The sequence below is a fragment of the Pongo pygmaeus genome, chromosome 4 (assembly GCF_028885625.2).
Source record: "Pongo pygmaeus isolate AG05252 chromosome 4, NHGRI_mPonPyg2-v2.0_pri, whole genome shotgun sequence".
NCBI lineage: Eukaryota > Metazoa > Chordata > Mammalia > Primates > Hominidae > Pongo > Pongo pygmaeus.
Window position 1 is genome coordinate 29,777,567 of NC_072377.2, and position 24,829 is coordinate 29,802,395.

The 24,829-nt window shown below is 38.2% G+C and overlaps 1 long non-coding RNA gene across 1 annotated transcript; it reads right to left on the reverse strand.

The window, feature by feature from the left end:
- Positions 1-1,751: 1,751 nt before the first annotated feature.
- LOC129036083 (uncharacterized) lies at positions 1,752-17,616 on the reverse strand. The gene is made up of 5 exons (XR_008502497.1): positions 17,494-17,616; positions 11,492-11,621; positions 5,986-6,059; positions 3,515-3,624; positions 1,752-1,993 (listed from the first exon to the last, which is right to left on the reverse strand). It is a non-coding gene; the product is annotated as an uncharacterized LOC129036083 (long non-coding RNA).
- Positions 17,617-24,829: the final 7,213 nt, after the last annotated feature.

The window sequence follows — 24,829 nt, forward strand, 5'->3', positions numbered from 1 at the left end:
ACACATTTCTCAGAATGTATTCCTGTCACTAAGGGAGGCATGACTGTGTCTTGTTTGGTTAAAGATAAAAAGGCCACACCCACCTATAAAAGAATTTAATGTTATAAACTCTGAATTGGCTTAAGTGAAAGCGTGTATGGATTGTGATGCCTGTATCAAAGTGGAAAATTATGTTCACTTCACATCATTCAAATTACATGTTTGCAAAAGCACTGTGTGGGGGTCAGGCGAAGGGAAAATGTGCAGTTTTGGTTTTGGCTGAAGAGTTTTAGTACCTCTACTTTAGTACCAATGATTTTAATACAGCTACAAGAGAGCACTATATGGGACAATGAAACCAAACAATTATATCATTACCCATTTATCTAAAGAGTCAAACTTATGAATTATTACTTTTACTTGCTTATTCAATATTGGATTTGCTGAAACATGTCACCATCTACATTTGTCCATATAAATAAAATGATACTAGGCATTTAAAAAGAAAAAAGTTCCCTGAAAAAGCTCTTTATAGCTTGGAGGATATCTGTGAAGTCTGATGAGAGCAGAGCCAATTCATAAATGAGTTATCATCTATAAGCAACACCATATAAACTGTGCTGCACTTGCACGGTTTAAGCAGAAGGGCAATTTTCTCAATAATGTCTCTCCACTAACTTTGGAATTTGCATGAAGATATGTGAGTTTCTCTATCCCATTGCAACTCAAAAAGTAGAAAGCTGATCAGCAGTTTTGGTATCATCTGTGAGCTTTAGAAAAGCAGAACCTCAGAATTCATTCCAGATCTCCATTTACATGAGACCCACAGGTGATTCCCATGCACAATGTGGTTTAAGAAACACCCCTTTAACCCACAGTTAGTTGCACAGTATGGAGTCACTGGCTTTTTGAGCAAGTCACACACTTGACTCACCATACTCCAATAACAAAACGGAACTGAGCTGTGTAATATATAGGGGCCTTTTAGCCACTTCACCAGGTCCTTACTCATTTACTCTTTTTTTTTTTTTTCTTTGAGATGAAGTCTCCCTCTGTCACCCAGGCTGGAATGCACTGGTGCGATTTCGGCTCACTGCAGCCTCCACCTCCTGGGTTCAAGCAATTCTCTGCCTCAGCCTCCAGAGTAGCTGGGATTATAGGCGCATGCCACCACGCCTGGCTAATTTTTGTGTTTTTAGTAGAGACGAGGTCCTGAACTCCTGACCTTGTTATCCACCTGCCTCGGCCTCCCAAAGTGCTGGGATTACCGGCGTGAGCCACCGCGCCTGGCCCTCACTTACTCTTAAACTCTTCAAGTTGTATAACAAAAAATAAATGCAGACTCAAGTAAGGAGAGAGTTTATTCAAAAACACTCTCGCAATGGGGAAACGCTCTAACCTCAGGATCTGCAAGTGTCTCAAAAGTAAACAAAAAAGCAAAAAATTAGGGAGGTTAGTGCTAGCAAGAACTTTGTGATAATAGGGCAGATAGTGGACATGAGCCAACGACGTGGTCAGGATGATTTAAAATAAAATGTTTCTGTGGTCTGCCAATTTTCAGAATGAGCTGTTCAGAGGAATGTTCTGTAACGGTGCTTTAGCGCTTACTTGAGCCGGTAGGCAAGCCAATGGCTAGGGGCATTTAGGGAGGAGAAAAGCCTGACTAAAGTTCGGTCAAGCCAAAGTATGTTGGGTAAATAACGGACAATTTTTAGCACACGGTCACATGCAAGTCTTTGGTGTACAACAAATCATCCCAAACTTAGTTGTTGTTTTTTTAATGTTATTTAATTATATAATGATTCTACTGGGATATTTCTTTGTTGACTGGGCTGGGCTGATCTCAGACCTGTCACTTGCATATCTGCATAAAGTTGACAATTTGATAGGTGGCTTATCCTAGATGCTCTCTTTCACATGTCAGGTATTGGCAGGCCTTCTACTGAAGTGATGGGGGTGACCGGGTGATATCACAGACTCGGACTATTTGAGGCTGGTTTATATAGCAGCAGAACTGTAAAAGAATGAGAGCAAAACCTGCGAGACCTCTTGAAATGTATGCTCAGAACTGACACTGTCATTTATGCTATATTCTATAGTTGAAACCCAGTAACAAAGCCAGACTTGATTCAAAGGATGGGGAGATAGATTCTACTTTTTGACGGGAGGAGTTGCAAAATACATATAATATTCTGCCTTCATATCTTTCTAATGACTGATTATTATCAGATTTAATATTTGCTGTCTGCTTCCTTATTGCCACAAATCATTGCACACACCTACAACTGATCGGAAGACTGAACTATCTCAGACTAGCTCAGAACTTTGTTATAGTTGTTAGTTTTGATTTTAATTGTTTGTTGATTTTAATTGTTTAATTGTTTGTTGAGTCTTCCGCTGCTGTCATCATGATCCAAAAGAACCCCATGATATAGATTAGACCCAATCCTTCTAAACAAATTAGGATATTATATTTTGTGTGATTTTCCAGGCCATTTTCTTTGTGATACCATGAAGAAACTGGACAATGGTCAGATCCTGCTGGAATAAGATGGAAACAAGCAAAATTCATGCATTGTTTTTACTTATACAGGTATAAAAATAGAAGCAGACACTCTTCCCTGCTTCTAGGAAAACTGGACACCAAATATAGAAACCGAAGCTTATCCTCTCATTTAACTCACTAGGCCAAGTACCTTCCTACAATGTTCTGGTAATTTTTATACACATACCAGCTATAAAATAGGCCCCTGCCTTTTGTCTTATAAATTTCGTATAACTTTGTTGTTCTTTTCTGCTGCTGTTGTTCTGGTTTGTTATCATTATTAATGTATTCTGTGTATTCAGAAGTTTAGGTAAAATTAGATGACTCTAAACTCCGAGATGATTTCCCAAAGAGCTTTCTTCCAAGTTGTTATATTTCCTTAATAAATGCAAATGAAGTAATTATCTAGTTAAATTTTGACTAGGCATTATTCATTTGAGAAATTGTTGTTTTATCGTGCAAAGGAAGCATTTTTTCCACCTTTGGCACTTTACAATAAACTCATTCTGATCTAAATTGATTGCTTTGGGATTATCTTGGAGTCATTAAAATATTGCTGTATTGACATTCACTAATGTCTTTAATTAGCAATTTCAAATTCCAGTGTTCGGCATTAGTATGAACAGATATAATTTATAATATCACTATAGCTATTTATTCAGTTTTGTTTGTATATCTGTTGAGTTTATAAAACACTTATTTGGCATTCTTGAGCTATACTCAAGCCATTAATGTTTATAAAATATTTAGATTAGCATGTCTGCCTCTTTAATAAAGATATGGTTGAGATGCTGAACTTCTCTGAACCTGGATTAAAATGAAGGGTATGTTTTTATTTTGTTTTGTCACTTTCAAATAATTTTTAAACTTTACATTTGTTATGAATTTAAAAGCTCCACATACACAAAATGTAAGAATCTCTGACTATTTAGAAATTAGTATTTTTCAAAAGCCTGACACTTTTGTTCAGAGGGATGAAAATGTTTTCACCTGGAATCCTTGTACACATTGTAAAGTTATTCTCAACTGGCTTGGCACTTGCTCTTTTTGACAAATGTTATATTCATAAGGTTGCTTTTAAATTCCTGCAAAGAAAAAGCCTGAAAAAGAAATAACCAGTCACAAAAGTATAAAAGCAAAAATTCGTCAATATACATTGACCAGAGAACAACATTAGGCTAACGGGTTGAGTGCCTTTTCTCCATCCACATTTTCCTTCTTTTGAGACAACAAAGAAAAAAGTAGAGATCACACACTTTGAGTTAGGATGGGGTTAGATCTGTATCTCCACATGATCACCCCTTCTACCTATTAACTTTGTCATTTCCCCTCTGTAAAACAGTTTTCGGGCTACCAAACTGGCAAAAAGCAATATTGATTATATGGGACTGTTGTGAGAAGCAGACAAAGTAAGGTCCCAAAAGAAATATGGTTTTGCACAGATGGTAATCATTACATTAGGTTCTCTTCCTTTCTTATATTCTATATATGCTTACCAGCAAGAACGGCAAAATGTTCTTCTTTAAACATAAGAACGTCAAAAAAGAATAAATTTTCTCTATTCTTTCATGAATGTGTTTTATATCAAGTCCTGAGTATTCAAGTATATTGTTATAGGGCTTTCCAAAATAAGGCAGCTTTTACAGGGTGTCATATTGTTTATAAGTAAGTTTAGTTTGAGATTTTAAAACTCATTTTTTACGGATGAATGTTACTGAGCAAGGAGGATAGGGTCTGGAGGCAGGGAACCTAAGGCTGTTTCATGCTGACTTTCTAGAACTAAACTGAAAGGAACCTCCTAACTTTACACATCTAACAAAAGGAACAGAGGCTACTCTCTTTGACCTTTTCTGTGTGGCAAATGGAAAATTGGCTGTCTGCAACAAATCAGACTGATTGCCGGCCCTGTCTTTGTTTGCAACTTTGTAACTTCACTCCTGCCTTTGAATGGTTACTGTCCACAACCGATCAGACTGATTGTGGGCGGAGCCTTCATCTGCATAGAAGTATAACTTTGTAACTTCACCCTATCCCCTGATTGGTTGCTTTTTGCAACCAATCAGATATTTGCCCAGGACTGTGACCTTTGTAACTTCACTTCAGCTTCTGATTGGCTGCTTTCTGTAACCAATCAGACTGAGTGTGGGCTACCACTTCATTTACATGAGGTGAGCATCATGTGGCCAATGGGAGACTTGTAGGGAGTTTTTGGACCCAAGAAGATTCTGTTCTGGGCCTCTGAGCCACTGCTGAGGTCCACTCCCACACCGCGTGCAGTGTGCTTTCGTTTTCAATAAATTCCCGCTTTCGTTCTTTTGTTGCTTCATTCTTTGCTTTGCTGCGAGATTTGTCGAATTCTTTGTTCAAAACACCAAGAACCTGGACAACTTGCAGTCACGATCCTCTACCAGTGCCATAACCTGGAAACCATTACAACTATAGGATGAAAGTACAGTGCAAAAACACAGTAGTAGCACTGTGATGTTTATAATCCTCCAGCATTTCAGGTCCATTTTTAACTAGGGCCCTTTGCTGTAGTGTTCCTTAAGCTTGAAACATTATTCTAGAAGATATTTTCACTGCTGCCTTTTTTTCATCATTAGGGTTTTATCTTCCTGACAATGCTAGCTAAAGGAGAAATCTCTCATTAGCCACTCTCAGTCAAATGCCTCCTTAGACTCTTGATCTTAGCACTCAGAACAAGAAATTATCTTATGTGTTTATGTATAAATGATTAATATCTGTATCCTTTTAAAATATGTAAACTCCTTTAGGCCAGAACTCTAATTTCTTTGTCATCCCTATATCTTCAGTGTACAGAATAACATGTGCTACATAATATTCACTTCATATGAGTTAATATTTGTTAACTGATGAGTAGGTGAGAGTATTTCACTTTTCAATCTTTAAATTTCTTTATATTCACTCTAGATTTTTTTTTTTATTTTTCTAACTATGAACTGTTGACAGTTACAGATGGATCTGGATACATTTCTTCTTAAAACCCTAATAAGCAATTTATATGGTTTGGATTTGTGTCCCCACCCAAATCTCATGTTGAACTATAATCCTCAATGTTCGAGGAGGGGCTTGATGGGAGGTGATTGGATCATGACAGTGGATCCCCCCTGATGTTCTCATGATAGTGAGTGAGTTCTTACAATATATGATTGTTTACAAGTATGTGGCACCTCCCCCTCTCTCTTTTCCTTCTTCTCTGGCCATGTAAGATGTACCAGCTTCCTCTTCCACCATAATTATAAGTTTCTTGAGGCCTCCTCTGCCATGCTTCCTTTACAGCCTGCAGAACTGTGAGTCAATTAAATCTTTTTTCTTTATAAATTGCCCAGTCTCAAGTAGTCTATAACAATGCAAGAATGAACTAATACAGCAATTGACTGTGACTTATTTGTGTACAATGATTAAAATATTCCTTACCATACTGAATATATTCAGGGTACCTTAATGATGTAAAGAGTCCAGAGCTAAATGAGGAATCACATGAAGCAGGATCAGATGCCATCCATTTCAAATGCTAAAAAAAGGAATACATATTTTAAGGCACATTTTAATATATAGACTAGATAGGCTATTTAGACAGTTTAAAAATTGAGAATCAAATGTTTCAGAAAGTCTATCTTAATATACATGTAACAAAGATGATTGCCTTGACCAAATTTTATTCAGGCTCCTGAACCTTCTAGGATCATCTGTATACTTGCTTGTAAAAATCCAGTTTTGGCAGAAGCCCTGCTAAATCAGTTCAGTGAGAACCTCCCACCCTCGTAATCTTATCACCTTTGATATTAGCGAGGATTTCCATCCTCCACCATCCCTAGGTAATGTCTAATCACCTTGACATCTCTTCAGCAAGAATCCTGTTACATAGATTTAGCCTGAATCCCCCTTACTTTTAAGTTACCTCTTAGTTATTTTTTTATCCACTGACTGCCATCCTGCTGAAGGGATACAAATTCCCACTTTCCCATACTGTATTTAGAATCGAGTCTTATCTTTTTCCCTCACTACAAAATACCATTGCCATGACCTCCAAATGTATGGCAGTGGTCCTGAATAAAGTCTGCCTTACTCTATTTTAACAAATAACATTGATTTTTTTTATCTTTAACACATGGTAAAGCATCTATATTAAAATATAATTTTTATGCCTATAACTTTGGATATTAAACGGATTGACACTTTGGAAAAGAGACTCCTATAGCTATTTTAATTCTCCTGTCCCATTACACTTTATCTCCTTACTGCTTAGTTTTGAGCTCAAAATGTGATACAAGCTCTTCCTGTATGAATATTAAAGGATCTAATAATTATAGTTTAATAAAATGAAACTCAAGGGTGAGATTCATCAACTAGAGAAATGTAGATTTTTTTCATGCAATTTAATAACATCAAATGGACTCTATAATCATTTTCCATATAAAGAATCAAAAATGGCTTAACTGGGCTTATGCAGGTAGTTAAAAATATGCTCAGATGGATCATATGGAAGTACAGAAATATCATTTAAAATTAAATTTTATTATTCGTTTTATATATAGTAAAAATTAGATTGGCTACTTGACATTTAGTATTTAACTTTTCTAGGGTTAGACATAGAAACATTGAAATAAAGGACTGAAAAGGATATTTAGTCCACTTAAATACTTTTAACTTAGTATGCAATATCTAATCTTGTGAGGAATAGTTGTTAATACCATAATTACAGACCCTCCAGAGAAAAGTGTTAACAATACTCCATAAGATTTCACTAATGTAATTTTGTTATATAGATATGGAGTATTTTTTATGCGAGTCCTGAGCACGTATAAACTAGGAAGTGAATCTTCCTATACGGGGTCTCTAGTTGTAGTCCTTAGCAGGAGAAATTGATTTTTCATGATATGATTAGGGCAGGGGATACACAATCAGAACATTAAAATAAAACACACAATAAGGACTTTAGAAGAAAATGCACTCCTAACTTAATTCGAAATTAGATGGTATGATAAAAGTAGAAAAAGGAAAATCCCTAGCATTACGAGTTAACTGAATTTCTCATGCTAGTTTGCTCACATAGGAACAATTTGACTTTGAGAAACTGAGAGAAATTCACTGAGTCTTATTTTCTCATCTGTTAAATGGCAAGGGTACTACTTTCACCTAAACAGCATAAGGATTAATATTCATAAGACTATAGGTAAACATTCCATTATTTAATATACAGTTTTCAGCCATTTACTGGAGGTCTTATATTGTGAAATAAGACATAAATACAAAGAAAAGGTATAAAGCTTAGAAAGAAAATTACAGCTCTCATAGTTTGCAGATAATGTAGTTGTATAAATGTAAAATTCACCAAACTATTAATAATGAATAAGTAAGTGAATTAATCAAGTTTGATAGACACAAAGTTAATATTAAAAATCACTTTTTAAATCAATACTAGCAATGATATATAGGTGTTATATATGTGTAATTTAGAAGGATAAGAAAAAAATACCAGCAATATATCTAATGAAAGATGGATAAATCATCTACACTAAAATAGTAACAGAATTCTTGAAAAATTTAATATTTGCAATAATAATTAGTCATAAAGCTTAATATTTTTAAAATTTTAATTCACTTCAGAATATCTCTCAAAATACCAGATTTTTTTCTGTGTAGAAATTCACAAGCTGATTTTAAAATTTAGAGTGAAATAGAAAATATCAAGACTATCCATGACAATTTTAAAAACTGAAGTTTGAGGACATTCTCAATTAGAAGTCAGAAATCCTTAAAGTCCAAAATTCATATAACATGAAGATATTGGTCAAATAGTATATAGTATATATAAGAAAGTAATGAAAGAGATTAAAGACTCAAAATCTCTGCCACCTCTATAAGGTGTCCTGCAATCATAATATCGGATACTGTGGAGTAATAAAAATAAACTAGATATTGTGGTAACGCACTGTTTGGATATTTCTTTAAAATATTTTATTGAGTGTAAAGGATAATAATTGAACAGTTTGAAGAGCCACAAAATGCATATTGAGGTAACACAATGCATTGGAATGTGAAATAAAATTCACATGAATTAAGGATCTTACCCAATATGGCTAATAATTTTAAGATCGCAAAAAACAAGAGACAATTGTAAATCAGGCAGAGGTTTCCAATGCTTGGCTATTTCTGCTGAATATAGGGCTTTTTAAAACGACCATGTGTATTCTGGAATGCCCCACTGACTTTATGAAGAGTCAAATTTGTTTCACAATAGGTGGATCTCCTTGCCCAATTTTCCTTTTAAGTTTCAGATAGATATTACAGTCCGAAGACTTTCCTAACTAACTCATTCCTTTTCCTTTTGTCTTGCACAATAAAATGCTGACATTTCTAACTCTCAGATATTCTACTTTCCAGGTAGCCAAATTAACACACTTAGTATCAGGAGTGATTCAAGGATGCTGCTGGAAAAATGTGGATTTGGGACTAGATCTCTCACTACCTGACCGTTAATGATGATCTAATCTTGTAAGGTATGTAGGGCATGGATAGTCTATGGTACAAAACTGTGGTCCAATTTCTGAAGTTTAACCTTAGGAGATATGGTAATATTCCAGTGGAGAGAAATACCCAGGTTGTTATAATTGTTTAGTACTATGAAAAGTAAAGAGTGACAGATAATGTGTACGAGGAAAATTAAATTGGTTGGTTGTTATTAAATTTATTTCTCAGTGTCCTATATAGTGACATCGTCAGGCTGGGAATAGTTCTGACATTGGTGACTGAATATGAAGTGTAAAACATCTTTTTGGTAGCTCGCAAAGGGAATAATTGGTGACTAAGTACAAAGTGCAAAACGTGTCTTGGTAGCTTGCAAAGCACCTTATCTCCTGTAATGGGAGAGAAAATAATTCAAAAGATCAAGCCCAGGATTTACTAGTTGGAGTTCCTGAGCTTCAAACACGATTCAGCCTTTAGCCCAAGTAAGTCTGTTATAACAAGCTTAGTGTCCTTGTTGGGAAATCTGAATCTTTCACACATGGACTAGCGGTGCATAGGCAGATGCTTCTGAAGACCAAAAGTACCATAATCCCTACAAACTCCCATTAGAAAGATATTATACAGAGGCCAGATAATGGATGGGGTCATGGTTAAAGTTATCATTACAGCAGGACTTTTGAGTTTCCAAATGTATAATTGAGAGAGACACTTGGCAATTGTAGTACTTCTCACATTTGCTCTTAGACTATAGAGTAAAAGCTATTGTAGTAGAAAAGATAAAGTGGAGGGCTCTGAAACTAACATTTCTATCTCCATCAATAACCAATCTACTAAATCACAAATATTACTGCAATGTGGGTGGAGTGGTGAAGATTAGTGCAATACTCAGGCATCTTATGAATTCAAAAATGTCAGTGCCTATTTTATCTTCATGTTATCCAACATTCTGGACACTGAAGAAAAAGTAACCTGAAAAATGCCTCAAATACTACTACAAGGTCAACAACATAGTATACAATATAGCAGATACTATCAGAAGATGGTGCATTTGCTAGAGCAGATTATAGGTACAGTTTCAACATTTAAAGGCTTTTGCTTCCCAATTTTGTTTTTTTTCCCCTTCCTTCTATCTTTTATAACTTTAACATATCTTTTACTGCTGGCATCTTAACCTCATTTCAGCATCTCCTTCCTGAAGGACTCCACCAGCCTAATTGTCAAACATGACAATAGTCAAAGCATGCCTAAAACACAATACATTTGAGCATGAGATGTTGCCCTGTGCAAACCTGTTGTAGCTCAAAATGATAAAAATATGTTCTTATCTGTATATGTGATAATTGACAAATAGAAAGACCTGACACCAAATCTCTGAGGTTAGTGTGCTCAAGAATGTCCTTTTCCTGAGGTTGAATGTGCAGCCCGCTGCTCCTCGTGTTTGATGGTTATAGCTCTTTTCTTATGGTATTGACAACTTTCAGGAGAGGCATGTGAGACTCATGTAAAACTGTTGTCACTGGTGACCTGAAGCTATTATGTTTTAAGGAGTAATATTTGTGCTAAGTTATTATGAAGGAATAGCAACTGATACACTCCAGAAAAGCTACATAATTAATAATATCTTGTAAGTTCTTATCCAATGCTCATCCTTCTACCTTTTTTATGTGTAAACTAGGATGGTTCAATGTTTAGTATTCCTCTTTACTTAACTGTTAAGATCTGTGTCTAGAGAAGCATAGTTTTGCACAGTGGTAAATATATCATGTTATTGGCCTCACCTAACTTCATTAATCCATCTCTTTATTCAAAATTTAATTATATAAAATATTTTAATGCAGTTTTATGTATTTGTTTTTCACCCATTAGCATCTTGTATTTAATATAAGAGTATCACAGAGGCGTCTCTAGTTATAAAAATTCAGGGAGATTTTATTGTTCAACATTTAATATTCTAGCAGAGGACAATTAACGTCATCAAACATGATATTATTCCATAAATTCATTATTTCCTCTTGATATACATTTTGTGGGGAGGAGTGAAGAAAAGCATTACTTGTAAATTTTTTGAGAAAAATTTGAAAAATAATATATAAAATTCTACTGATTGTGAGGCTGTTGAAATTATTTAAAGAATTCAATATAAACGTATTTTAAAAATATTCCTGCCAAAAATAATTTCAAGACTAACAATAACCTTTTATCTTAACATTTTTGTTGATGTTAAATGAAAATTCAAGAATTATCACAGTAAGCCAAATAGAGTGTCTGATATAGTCCATGTCCACTGTAGGACATTTTCCCATGATTAAAGAGCAGGATGCTGAAGTGAAAAAAATGTATTTACATACCACAGAAAGACTCCCTTTGAGAATTAAAAGTAGCAGCTACAAAGAAGGCTGTATCACCATGTAGAGATTCACTAGGAATGTTGAATTTGAAGTGAGCTAGCTATTATTTAAAGAGAGTAAAGGATACCTTCTATTGCATTGGTAGAATATAATTGATATTCTTATGATCTTATAATTTTAGTGTATGGCTGTCTTGAGAAATACATGAATCATGGAACCTCTGTTGGATGGGTATTTAGATGATTCTGCAAATCTTCCTTTTACAAATAAGAAAATGGTACAGTAAATATTAGATGAAGAAGCTCTTGTTAGAGATCCAAGCTACCCCTCCTGCTCCTCCATGACCTTCTCAAAACAGTCCTTTGTGACCACCTACAAGCACCTCCCCACCCTTTTCTACAGCTGCTTGTGCAAGACTTTCAGTAGAACTGGTAAACAGTTCCAGTATGCGGTTAAGACATCTGTCCACCTTGCCTAGCCGAGCAGGCAAAAACATTTCCACGAAACGGTTGCAACACCTGCAACCCTACTCAGTTTCCCCCACCCCAGCCTAACCCCTTGCCCTATGAAACCCCACAGCAGCCTGTAAAAGGGGCTGCCTCCTCTGTTTACAGTGGAGCAGCCCAGCAGGTTAATAAAAACTTGCTTGCCTGACTTTGGGGTGCACTCGTTCCGTTCCTTCTCTTGGCTAACCTTACCTTTTGGTGCGGAAACCCAGGAAGGGGTAGGCTCTGGCTGGTTGTCCCTAGAGGACACTCTCTGTCTCCCTTTCCCTCTCCTTTTTGCTCCCTCACTCCTCCCGGGCTCACTCGTCGTGATGCGCTGGAGCCTCAGTTCCCTTCCCTATCTCCCGGCCACCCTCCCCTTCCTGAACCTGCCGAAGACCAGGGGGATTTCTCGGACCCCCCCATTGTTGGCAACTTCATTCATCACTAGAGTCTACACAGAGGTGAGTAAGAGAGACTCTTGCCATTTACCCAGGACCCTTGACCATCTCTGTCTTCCTGAAAGACCCAGCGCTGGGCCAAAGGCTCCCTCCCGTCTGTAGGCCTCTGGCATCTCCGTTTCAGGGATGCCAGACTCTGTGGTTGCCTTCCGTATACTAAACAAGGCCCCTGGTACTGGAGACGCCCTCTCCTGCTGTCCTAGCCACCGGCAGTCTCTTCTTCCTCTGCCCCCTCCTCCTTCCACTATGCGAGCCTCTCACTCTACTCTGTCTAAAAGTATTCCCCCCGGGGTGCCTCTTGCAGAACCTCAACACTCTCGGCCTCCGTTCAGAGGTTCGTCCCGAGAGGCTTATTTTATATTGTAATATGACTTGACCACAATATAAATTAAACAATGGCCTGCAAATGGTCTTTTTGATTTCAATATACTCAGGTACTTAGACAATTTTTGCCATGCAGTGGGAAATGGTCTGAAATTCCTTATGTTCAGGCTTTCTTCACCCTCTGTAACTGCCCTTCCCTTTGCCAGTCCTGCTCCACTTTCCAAATCCTCGTCGCCCATTATAAATCCGACTTGCTCTCAGCAGACCTCACTTGTCTACAACCGACGACTCCTCCTTTGACCCTGCAGACTTCCCCCGTCCCCGGACTCATCCTGTTCCTCCTCCAGAACATCATGACCATGACCATAGGCTCCTGTCCCAGCATTGCCCCTCTTACTCCTCTCTCTAACCACCCCGCTTCCGATTCTGAGTCCTCTCCATCTCCAACCCTTACCTGCTCTCGGACCCAACATGCCCAACAACCAGCTCCCATACTTCCCCTCTGGAAGTTTGCTAGCGCTGAAGGAATTGTCTGTGTCCATGTTCCTTTCTCTCTTACTAATCTTTCCCAAATCGAAAAGCGTCTCAGGCAGGTCCTTCTCCTCTGATCCTGATACTTATATCAAAGAGTTGAAACATCTCATGATCCTTATATCATTCCCTCTTCTACCCTCCTTCCGGAAGAAAAGGAAAGAGCGTGGCTCACGGCCCAGGCACACGCTGATGACCTCCATGGCAAGATCCTACTAAGCCAGTAGGGGCCACCGTAGTCCCCTGAGAAGAGCCCTCCTGGGAATACCAACCCACAGACCCTGGCCAAGCATCCCGTAACCATATGGTCACTTGCCTCATTGCAGGCCTTAACAAATTTGCTCACAAAGCTGTAAATTAAAAAAAAAAAAAATTCAAAGAAATTTCCCAGAAGGCAGATAAAATTCGCACTAAATTTCTCTCCCGCCTTACAGAGGCTCTCAAAAATATGCCTGCATTGATCCTGCTACCCAAGAAAGCACTGTAGTTCTTAATATCCATTTTATCTCCCAGTCAGCTCCCGACATCTGGCATAAACTTAAAAAAGCCAAAGAAGGTCCTCAAACCCCACAACAAGACCTTCTCAACCTGCCTTTCAAAGTCTTTAATGATAGGGATGAGCAGGAAAAAATAAATAAGGCCCAACAAGATCGTGCCAAATACCAGCTACTAGCCGCAGCTATTCACCAACCTGGCAATAGCACCCAAGGGCACAAAAGACCCAATTGCAGTCTTCCTCCTAGGGCCTGCTTAAAGTGTGGCAAAGAAGGCCACTGGGCAAGGGTGTGTCCTAACCCACAAGTACCGAAGAGCCCCTGCCCAGTCTGCCAACAGTCCACTGGAAATCTGACTGCCCTCTTTACAGGCAAACAAAAAAGCCTGGCCCCCCAAGCCGTTGTCCCCTCATCGAGCCAAAAAGTGAAGAATCACTCGCACTCCCACAGCTCCTCGGCCTGGCCGGTAAAGACTGATGGGGCCCAGGGCCCCTGACCCCCTCTGCCATCATTGCATTGGAGCCCGGGGTAACTCTACTAGTGGCAGGTAAGCCAATCTCTTTTTTAATCAATAACGGAGCCACCCACTCTGCTTTACATAAATTTGCAGGACCAGATCATCCCTCTCAGGTCTCAGTTGTGGGAGTTGATGGACTTGTCTCCAATTTCTGTGCCACTGGCCCCCTGTCCTGTTCCCTGTTTAATACCATTTTCTCACACTCTTTCCTTATCATGCCTCCCTGCCCTACTCTCATTCTAGGCTGAGACCTCTTAACCAAATTTAAGGCTTCTATCACCTTTTCCTGCCTCCCTCAACCAAAGTCCCTCCTGCTCCTTTCCACTAGTCTGGCCCCTGACCCCTCTCCCCAGTACCCACTCCCTGCCTGTCTCATTAACCCAGTAGTATGGGACACCACCACCCCGTCCCTAGCTGCTTACCATTATCCCATAAAAATCCACTTAAAAGACCCCTCCAAATTTCCCAGTGTACCCCAATACCCCATCTCTCTCACCCACCAAAAAGGCCTACAGCCCATTATAAACAAACTCTACTCATGCAGTATCCTTAGACCAACTTACTCTCTATATAACATCCCCATCTTCCTTGTTAAGAAATCAGACGGCTCGTACCAACTTGTCCAGGGCCTCCAAGTCATCAATTAGGCTGTCCTCACTATTCATCCCATAGTCCCTAATCCCTACACACTTCTGTCTCTCATCCTCTCCAACACCACTCACTACACCACGATTGACTTAAATGATGCCTTCTTTACCATTCACCTACACCCTGATTCCCAAAACCTCTTTGCCTTCACCTGGACTAATCCTTACACTTTTCAATCACAACTCACATGGACCATCCTCCCTCAAGGCTTCAGGGACAGCCCTCACTTCTCTGGACAAGCTCTAGCCCAAGATGTCACCTCCTTAAACCTGTCCCCCAGCCATCTCCTTCAATGCGTAGATGATCTCCTTCTCTGGAGCCCCTCCCTAAAAGACTCTCAAACTCACACCATTACCCTTCTAAACTTTCTTGCTAGCAAAGGATATAGGGTCTCCCCCTCCAAAGCCCAACTATCCACCCCAACAGTAACATACTTAGGAGTCAAACTCTCCCTCGGGGTCTGAGCCATGACCCTGGCATGGGCAGCCTTAATAAACAGCTTGCCTCCACCTTCCTCAAAAAATAAAATTCTCTTGCTTAGGACTGGCAGGGTTCCTTAGGATATAAATTCCCAACTTTGCCCTCCTGGCTCACCCCCTCTATGAAGCAGACAAAGGCTCCCTCAATGAACCCCTAAGTCCCACACGTAACATACTTCCCAGTGTCCATAAACTCCAAACCACTCTTGTCACTGCATCTTCCCTGTCCTTACCCAATAGCTCCCAACCTTCATTCTCTACACTGCCAAAAGCCGAGGGATAACCCTCGGTGTCTTAGGGCAACAGAAAGAGGATCCTCCTTCCTTTGTCCCTTTAGCCTATCTCTCTAAACTATTAGACCACACTTCAAAGGATGGCCAACCTGTCTTAGAGCATTAGCAGTGGTGGCCGTTTTAGCTCTGGAAAGCAAAAAACTAACACTTGGCCAAAGCACCACCATCCACTGCCCTTACAATTTACAGGATCTCCTCTCCTCCCAGGCATTAAGCTCCCTCTCTCCTTCCTGAGTTCAGTCACCCCATGCCCTCTTTATTGAAAATCCCAAATCCAGTCTTGCCAAAAGTGCTCCCCTCAACCCAGCATCCTTACTCCCTGTATCTTCTTCCCCTCTTACTCATTCTTGGACTGATGTCCTGGACCATCTACAGCCACATTTCCCAAATATTTCCTCTGAACCTCTCAACAATCCCTATGACCAACTATTCATAGATGGCTCCTCTTCTGGGCCTACCGGCTCCCCCAAAATTGCTGGATATGCAGTTGTTTTCCTTGACCAAGTAATTAAAGTCATACCCCTACCTACTGAGATTTACAGTCCTTAATACGTCTCTCCAATTCCTTTTCCAAAATGGAAAACCTCTCAACACAATAAGGCAAGCAGTTCTGTAAATGTGCCCCTATTTCCATAATGGTTCCCCCTATACCAACCATACTAAGCCCATCCTCGATCCTATAGCCACCAACAGCTTCTTAGCTTCTCAAGCCCCTCTATGCATCCAATGCCACCTCCCCTCAGGTCACATCCTAAGACACCTACCTTCAAACCACTGCAACTTCACTGCAACTTCACAACTTCACTCTGCAACTCCAAGGCCCAGGTGACCATACTAACATTTCCATTTTCTGGGTTACCATGAGCTTTTCTGTCCCCCTGAAAATTAACACCACTGTACTACACAACATAAACTCAAGATACTGCAACAAAATACACCTACCCTGCCTATCCCTTCAACCCTGGACTCCATTCCCCTATAAAGCTCACCCCCACAACCCCAAACGAATATCTCCTAATCCCTCTATTAAACAGTAACCACAAACTCCTGGTAGACACAAAACAGTTTCTCCTCCACTAGGAAAATAACCAGGTTCAGCCTTCATCACAGCTGCCTACAAGCCACTCATATAACCCCTACAGCCACTCATCACAGCTGCCTTACAAGCACCCTAGGAGCATGGATACACAAAGACCACAAGCTTACACACCTTTTTAACATACACAACCAATTTTGTTTACCTAGCCAAAGAATATTCTTCCTGTGCTATACCTCCACCTACCTCTACCTCCCTACCAACTGGACTGGTACCTGTACTCTGGTTTTTCTAAGCCCCAAAATTAACATTGCCCCGGAAACGAAAGCCTATGAATCCCTGTAAAAACTAAAGTGTGCCAATGCAGTGCCGTTCAGTTAATACCCCTCCTAGTAGGGCTAGAAATGACTACTGTGGTTGGAACCAGAGTGTCGGGGCCTTCTACTTCCCTCATGTACTATCACTGTCTCTCACAAGATCTTAAAGGCAGTTTAAAAGACTTAGCTAACACTATTTCAACCCTCCAATCACAGGTAGACTCCTTAGCAGCAGTAGTTCTTCAAAATCACGGAGGCCTTAATTTGCTCACTGCTGAAAAAGGAAGGCTCTGCATCTTTTTAGATAAACAGTGCTGCTTTTATCTCAATCAATCAGGCCTAGTACAAGATGCAGTCAAAAAACGATAAAACCAAGCCCCACCTCCACCCACCCACCCCCCAAAAAAAACACATCCTCTACCTGGTCCCTCTGGCCGTCATGGTCCCTTAGCTCTTGGTCGCCCTGGCTACTTCCCCTCCTTCACCCGGCTATAGGCGTCCTTCTTCTCTCAGCTCTTGGACCCTGCTTCATACATCTCCTTACCCAGTTTTTACAGGACCGCATGAAAGCCTTCACCCATAGGACAGTTCAAGATATGCTGCTTCTTCAAGAATACTGATGGCTTCAAAAACAACCATCCGAAACCCCCAGCCTTTCCCCTTCCACGCCGCCCCTCCCCAGCTACAAGCAGTCAGACAATAACGTTGCCTCTCTTACTTTATGACCTATTAAAGGCTGGAATGTTAGAGACCCAAGCTACCCCTCCATCTCCTCCATGAACTTGGCAATACAGTCCTTTGTGACCACCTACAAACACCCCCTCAACTTTTCCACAGCCGCTTGTACAAGACTTTCAGTAGAACTGGTAAACAGTTCCAGGGTACAGTTAAGACATCTGCCCAACTTGCCCAGCTGAGCAGACAAAACATTTCCAGGAAATGGTTGAAACACCTGCAACCCTACTCAGTTTCCCCTACCCCAACCTAGCCCCTTGACCTATAAAACCCCACAGCAACCTGTAAACGGGGCTGCCTCCTCTGTTTACAGTGGAGCAGCCCAGCAGGTTAATAAAAACTTGCTTGCCTGAGTTTGGGGTCTACTCGTTCCTTCTCTCGGCTGACCTTATAGCTCTCATCTCAACCAATTCTAAGAATTATGCCTTTATATACTGGTGTATGTGTACCACCATTTACATTTTTTGATCCTGGAATAACAGACTATAAATAAAAACTATTCATAACTAGTTAAGAACTTGGGTTAATAACGCATGTTTCTGAAGGAATTCTGCCAGAGTCAATCTTAGTCAGTCTATGGCACAGATTTCTGTCTTTAAAAATGGCTTGAGAAGAATTGCTAGCTCTATTTCTAGCTCAAAATTATACACCCCATAACCAGCCATGACAACTGAGGGTGACATGATTTTTGCCTACATTTCATTTACCAGATCTGGACACATGGCTTTATAAAAGAGCTGGAAATTATAGCAGTGAGAATAAAATTGTCCATATACTTTGTCATTCTATCACAAAAAAAAATCATAAGATATTACCACTTAATACATTTCAGATACAAAAGCATAATAAATCGTGTTAACTGAAAAGAAAATTTCTTTAAATATGGGTCTTGGAGGACAATTTTTAAATGGTAGAGTAAAGATATTTGAAAATGCACTCCTCCATAAAAGTGATGAGAATGCTGGGAGAAAAAAACGTCAAAATTAATATTTTCAGAATCCGAAAACAAAAGCTTTCAATTACTCAGTGTTTACTCAAGAAAAATCATTGAATCTAGGTAAGAACAGAAGATTCATGACCCTTTAACTTTCCCTAATCCCATCATGCTGTCCCAGATTCACAGTACTCTTGAAAACTAACAACCTCATAATTCCAACAGCTGTGAAATCCAGCTAACCAACAACCACTGGAAGAAACAACATATTTAGATATCCAAAAACACCCAAACCCCAGTGGATTCTCATTACTTGACCTGTCAGGCAACTCCCTGAAAAGCTTCATTCTCTGGGCAGTTGTATAGTTGATATAGCACAGAGCTTCCTCTGTGCAAATAGCCCTATCCTTAGAGCATTTATTTCAACACAAACGAGGACAATTATTTAACAGCATAGCTGCCTGAAGTGGTGATAACCATTGGGGCCAATAAAAATCTGGCCAAAAATCTTAAAAGGAAAAAATGAGAAATGAGTTTTTCATGGGCACTTTGAAAACCACTCACATGTTGCTGGTATTTTGCAAAACCACATGCCTCTACAGAGTCATGTGCATACTCAGGACTTTGCACACATCCAGAAGAGACCTGTGAAGGCCATGATCTCTGACCTCTGGAAGCCTTAAGACAGTAGGAAAGTAGGAAGTAAAAACAAAGATGTAGCTAAAAACTACTTTTCAGAATATTAAAAACATGCTTTCTCTCTCTCTTTCTCTCTCTCTCTCTCTTTCTCTCTCTCACACACACACAGACACACACACAAACACACACGCAGAGCCCATTGGCAAAGGCTAAAAGACTTACTGGTGTGAGTAACTTAAGAGAAAATATTAGATAACTACTAAGTGAACCAAGCAGACACTTTAGTGGCTGCAGAATTCCTCCAGGATAATCCCTAAATGAACAAATAGCAACAATGAAAACAGCAACAAACAATAACAGGAAATACTGAAGATTGAGGGTGGTAGGGTGCTTTCTAAAGTTCACACATTTAAATTGTCAACTAGATAGACAGAGACAAAACAACAAAGCCTAAGGAGAAGGGAGAAAATCTGATTCCTGGAGTGACTACATTTTATTATTAACAATATTGTTTAAACAATAATAAAATAAATGCAAAGAGACAGCATACTTCATATACACAGGGCAAAAATACAGTCAATAGAAGCTGTTCCTGATGAACCCTAGAATATCAGTAAGTACATACTTTTAAAATGAATCAAATAGAAATTATAGAGTTGAAAATAAAACACTGAAATGAAAAGCTCACTAGAGTGTTTCAAAAGCAAATTTGAACATATAGACTAAATACTTATATTGAGATTACCCAACCTGTGAAACAGACTAGAATAAAGAATGAATAAGACCTCACACACTTGTACAGCATCATCAAGTATATCAGAATATTTATTACAGGATTTCCAAAGAAAAGAGAGAGAAAGAAGCAGAAAGAAGACTTAGAAAATAAATGACTCAAAGTTTCCTGATGTAAAGAAAACTATTCTGCATTCCCCAAAATTCTAATGAGCTCCAGGTAAGATAAACTCAAAGAAACTATACTGACGTTTATAGCCAATCTGGTAACATATAAAAACAAAAAGACAATCTTCAAGATAAAATCTACTTATTACATCAACAAGATTAGCAGCTTACTACTCAAGAGTTAGAAGGGAAAAAGAAAACTGTCCAGAATTCTACATACAGCAAAATTATATTTTAATGACTAAAGAGAGATAAAAAAAAATTACCAGACAAAAACAAATAAAAGGTATTGCTAGCAGACTCTTGACTTATAACAGTTTTAAAAAGTCCTTATGACTGAAATAAAAGGACACTGGAAAGTAATTCAAATCCACACTACGAAGTTAAAAGCAATGATACAAGAAACTACATAGGTAACTATAAAAGGTTTAGAATGTAGCATAAATATATTTTTATTGTGATAAAATACACATAGCATACAATTCATCACTTTAATCATTTTAAACATATAATTGAGTGATATTTGGTACATTTGCAGTATTGTCCAATTATTGATACTATATAGTTCCAGAGCATTTCATATATCAAAATATAACTCTGCATTCATTATGCTTTTTGTCCTTATCTTCTCTTTCCCCAGCTCCTGAGAAACAAAAATCAGTTTTCTGTTCTAAAATTTGCCTATTCTGGATATTTCATAGAAATGGTGTCATACAATACGTGGCATTTTGTGTCTAGTTTCTTGAACTTGGCATGATATTTAAGATTCATCCATGTAGCATATACCTATGCCACATTCCTTTTTGTGGCTGAATAATGTCTGTTTTTATCTGTAATATTTTTCTTGCCCAATTTTACTAAAAAAGTAACAATTATAAAACATTGTTGATAAGCTTATAATGTATAAAGATGTAATTTCTGTGACAATAATAGAAGTTCCAAGAAGAGAAATAAATTGAGCTATATTTGAATAATTGTTTTGTATATTACTTAAGCTATATAGGTAGTAAGGTGAATCATATTGTGTTAAGTAATTTGTAATCCACATGACAGCAACAACAAAAAATCAGTAAAATATATTACAGCAAGCTAAAAAAGAATTAAAATTGTACACATCAATCTGTCTTGATGCTTATTAGTAGTTACATCAAGTATCATTAGACTAAAAACTACAGCGGAAAGTAAACATTGGCAGAAAGGTTAAAAAACACAATCTAATCACAGTGCTATCTATAAGAGACAAATTTTAGGTTCAAAGTTACAAGTAGGTTAAAAATAAAAGGATTTAGGAAGATACACCACATAAACACTACCTGAGAGAGCTGAAGATGCTATAAATACATCTCACAAAATAGACATTAACACAAAATTGCTGTTAGAATCAAACATTTTACAGTGATAAAATGATTTATTTAACAGAAAGACATAATTATAAACATAGTTACAACACCACAGCCTCAAAATATATAAAGCAAAACCTGAAAAAAAGAGACAAATAAAAAATAACAGTATGAGACTTTGTTCCTCCATCTAAAAAAAATGGATACATGTCGGTAGATCAAGGTAGAAACGGAAGGTGTTAACAATACCGTAAATCCTCTAGACCTAATATCAATAGAATACTCTAAAGTGAAACAATAGAATACACATTCTTCTCTAGAGAAAGTTAAGCATTTATCCAGGATAAATCATATTTTCAGATACAAAATAAGACATAATAAATGTGAAAATACTAAAATCATTCAAGTTATGTTTTCTGACCACAACACATTGAAATTAGAAATCACTAACACAAAAATTTTTTAAAGTCATAAAATGTGGAAACTAAACCACATGTTCTTAAATAATGAATGATTAAAGAAAAAATCACAAGGAAATTAGAAAAAAATAACATTGAGATGGATGAAAATGTAAATGCAGTATATCAAAACTTATGAATACAGTAAATGCAGTGATGGAATAAATATATACCTACAAATACCTGTATTAAAACAAGATAAATGATCATAAATAATAACATACCATTTTAATAAATTACAAAAATAAGGAAACAACTATATTCAAAGTAAACACAAGGAAGGACATTGTAGAGCCTATAAAACATAATAATACTAATAATAAATAAAGAGAACTCTAAGAGAAAAAATGCAGTAAAACCAAAGTTTAGTTCTTTGTAAGGATCAGTAAGATTGGTAAACTTTTAGCTATACTGATGAGATAGAGATTTGAAGATATAATTATTAAAATCAGAAATGAAGAAAAGACATCATTAGTGACATTGCAGAAATGAAAAAGATTAATTATAAGAGGATACTAGGAAAAATTGTTTGTATGTCATCACATTAGATAATGTAGAAGAAATGGAAAAAATCATAGAGATATATAAACTACCAAAACTGTCTCAGAAGAAGGAATAGAAAGCTTTCGTAAACCTATAACAAATCCAGTATCAGTGAAAATAACCTCACAAAGAAAAGCATGATCATAGATGACTTTACTTGTGAATTGTACCAAATAACTATAGAAAAATTAACACTAATTACCAATAACTTATTCGAAATACTTCCAAAGTATTCTGAGGCAGGTGTTACCTTGATATCCAAAATAATAAGGACATTACAAGAAATAAAAACAACAAACTATTCTCCCTTATTGATACAGATACATAAATCCCCCCCACAAAAAATACCTTCAAACAAAAGCCAGCAACATGTAAAAATGATTTGTATACCAGAACCAGTGGGAATTGTTACAGAAATATAGGATTGATATAACTTGTCAAAACTGATCAATATAATATGTCATATTAAGTGAATTAAATAATTACAAATAAAAATTAATTTAGTTTCAATTAATTACTGGATATAAAGCATGTTATTCCAATACATCCTTAAAAAGCCTTTGACAAAATTCAACATTTTCTTTTTTTTTGGAAATGGAGTTTCACTGTGTCACCCAGACTGGAATGCAGTGGCACAGTCTCAGCTCACTGCAACCCCTGCCTCCTGGGTCGAAGCGATTCTCCTGCCTCAGCCTCCCGAGTAACTGGGATTACAGTCGTGTGCCACCACACCTGGCTAATTCTTATAGTTTTAGTAGAGACAGGGTTTTAACATGTTGGCCAGGCTGGTCTCAAACTGCTGACCTCAGGTGATCCACCCACCTCGGCCTCCCAAAGTGCTGGGATTACAGGCATGAGCCACTGCATCCAGCCAAAATTCAACATCTTTCATAATATAAAGTACTCAAGAAACTAGGAATATGACAAAACTTTCTTAACCTGACAAAAGTCATCTACAAAAATGTTCACAGTTTATATTCTACTAATGGTGAAAGTCTTGAAGTTTCCTCCATGAGATAAGGAACAAGACTAAGACGTTTACTGTTGCCACTTCTATTAAATATTATACTGAAGATGCTAGCAAGTGCAACTTGTCTAGATAACTCCATGGATAAATAAATTTTAACAAATGGTGCTAGATCAACTGGATTTCAACATCCAAAAGAATGAAAATTAAACTCTATCTTATGCAATGTACAAAAACTTAACTGGAAGTGTGTCACACATATAAATGTAAGAGCTAAAACTATAAATTATTAGAAAAATACCTGAGTAATCATAATTTTGAATTAGATTTTCAAAAATATGATATCCAGTGCACACATGACAAAAATAAAAGGCAGATTAGACTTTATCAAAATTAAAAACTCTTGGAGTTTAAAAGTGCAGCAAAATGGCAGAATAGAAGCCTCCACTAATCACCCCCTCTGGCAAGGACACCAATTTAACAACTATCTACACAAGCAAAGCACCTTCAAAATCAAGTGAAGACTCACAGTACCTGGTTTTAACTTCATATCACTAAAGTAGGCACTGAAGAGGAAGTCAAAAAGTCTTAAATTACCCATGCCACCCCTCCTTCTCCCCTGTTAACAGTGTTGTGCTTTGGAAAGTGTTTCTATGCACTGGGAGAGGGAGGGCACAGCTATGAGAGGCATTGAATTTAGTGCTATTCTGTTAGAGCAGAAAGGAAAACCAGACCAAACTCTGATGCCCGTGCCCACAGGGAGCATTTAAAACAGTCCTAGGCAGAGGGGAATCACTGAACCTAGAGATAAGAACTTGAGTTTTTACAAACCTGACAGCTGTAGGCTTAAATGCTGTGTGTCTCTATGTAAAGTTGAAAGGCAATCTAGGCCACAAGGACTGTGACTCTTAGGCAAGTCCTAATGCTGAATTGTGGCCCAGATACAATAGACTTGGGGGACACATAATCTACTGGGAAACCAGCTGGTATGGCTAAGGGAGCACTGGCATCACCACTACCTCAACCCCAAGCTGCACAATTCATGGCTCCAAAAGAGACCCCTTTCTTCCCCTTGAGTAGAAGAGAGGAAAGAGTGGGGAGAATATTGTCTTGCATCTTGCATACCAGGTCAGCCACAGCAGGATAGGACACCAGTCAGAATTGTGAGGCCCTCATTCCAGGCCCTACCTCTTAGCTCCAGGGAGACATTTCTAGACATACCTTAGGGAAGAGGGGATCCCATTGCCTGGAAGGGAAGGACCCAGTCCTGGCAACATTCATCACCTGCTATCTGAAGAGCCTTGGACCCTGAAAAAGCAGCAGTGATACCCAGGTAATACAGCGTGGGCCTTGGGTGGGCTTCT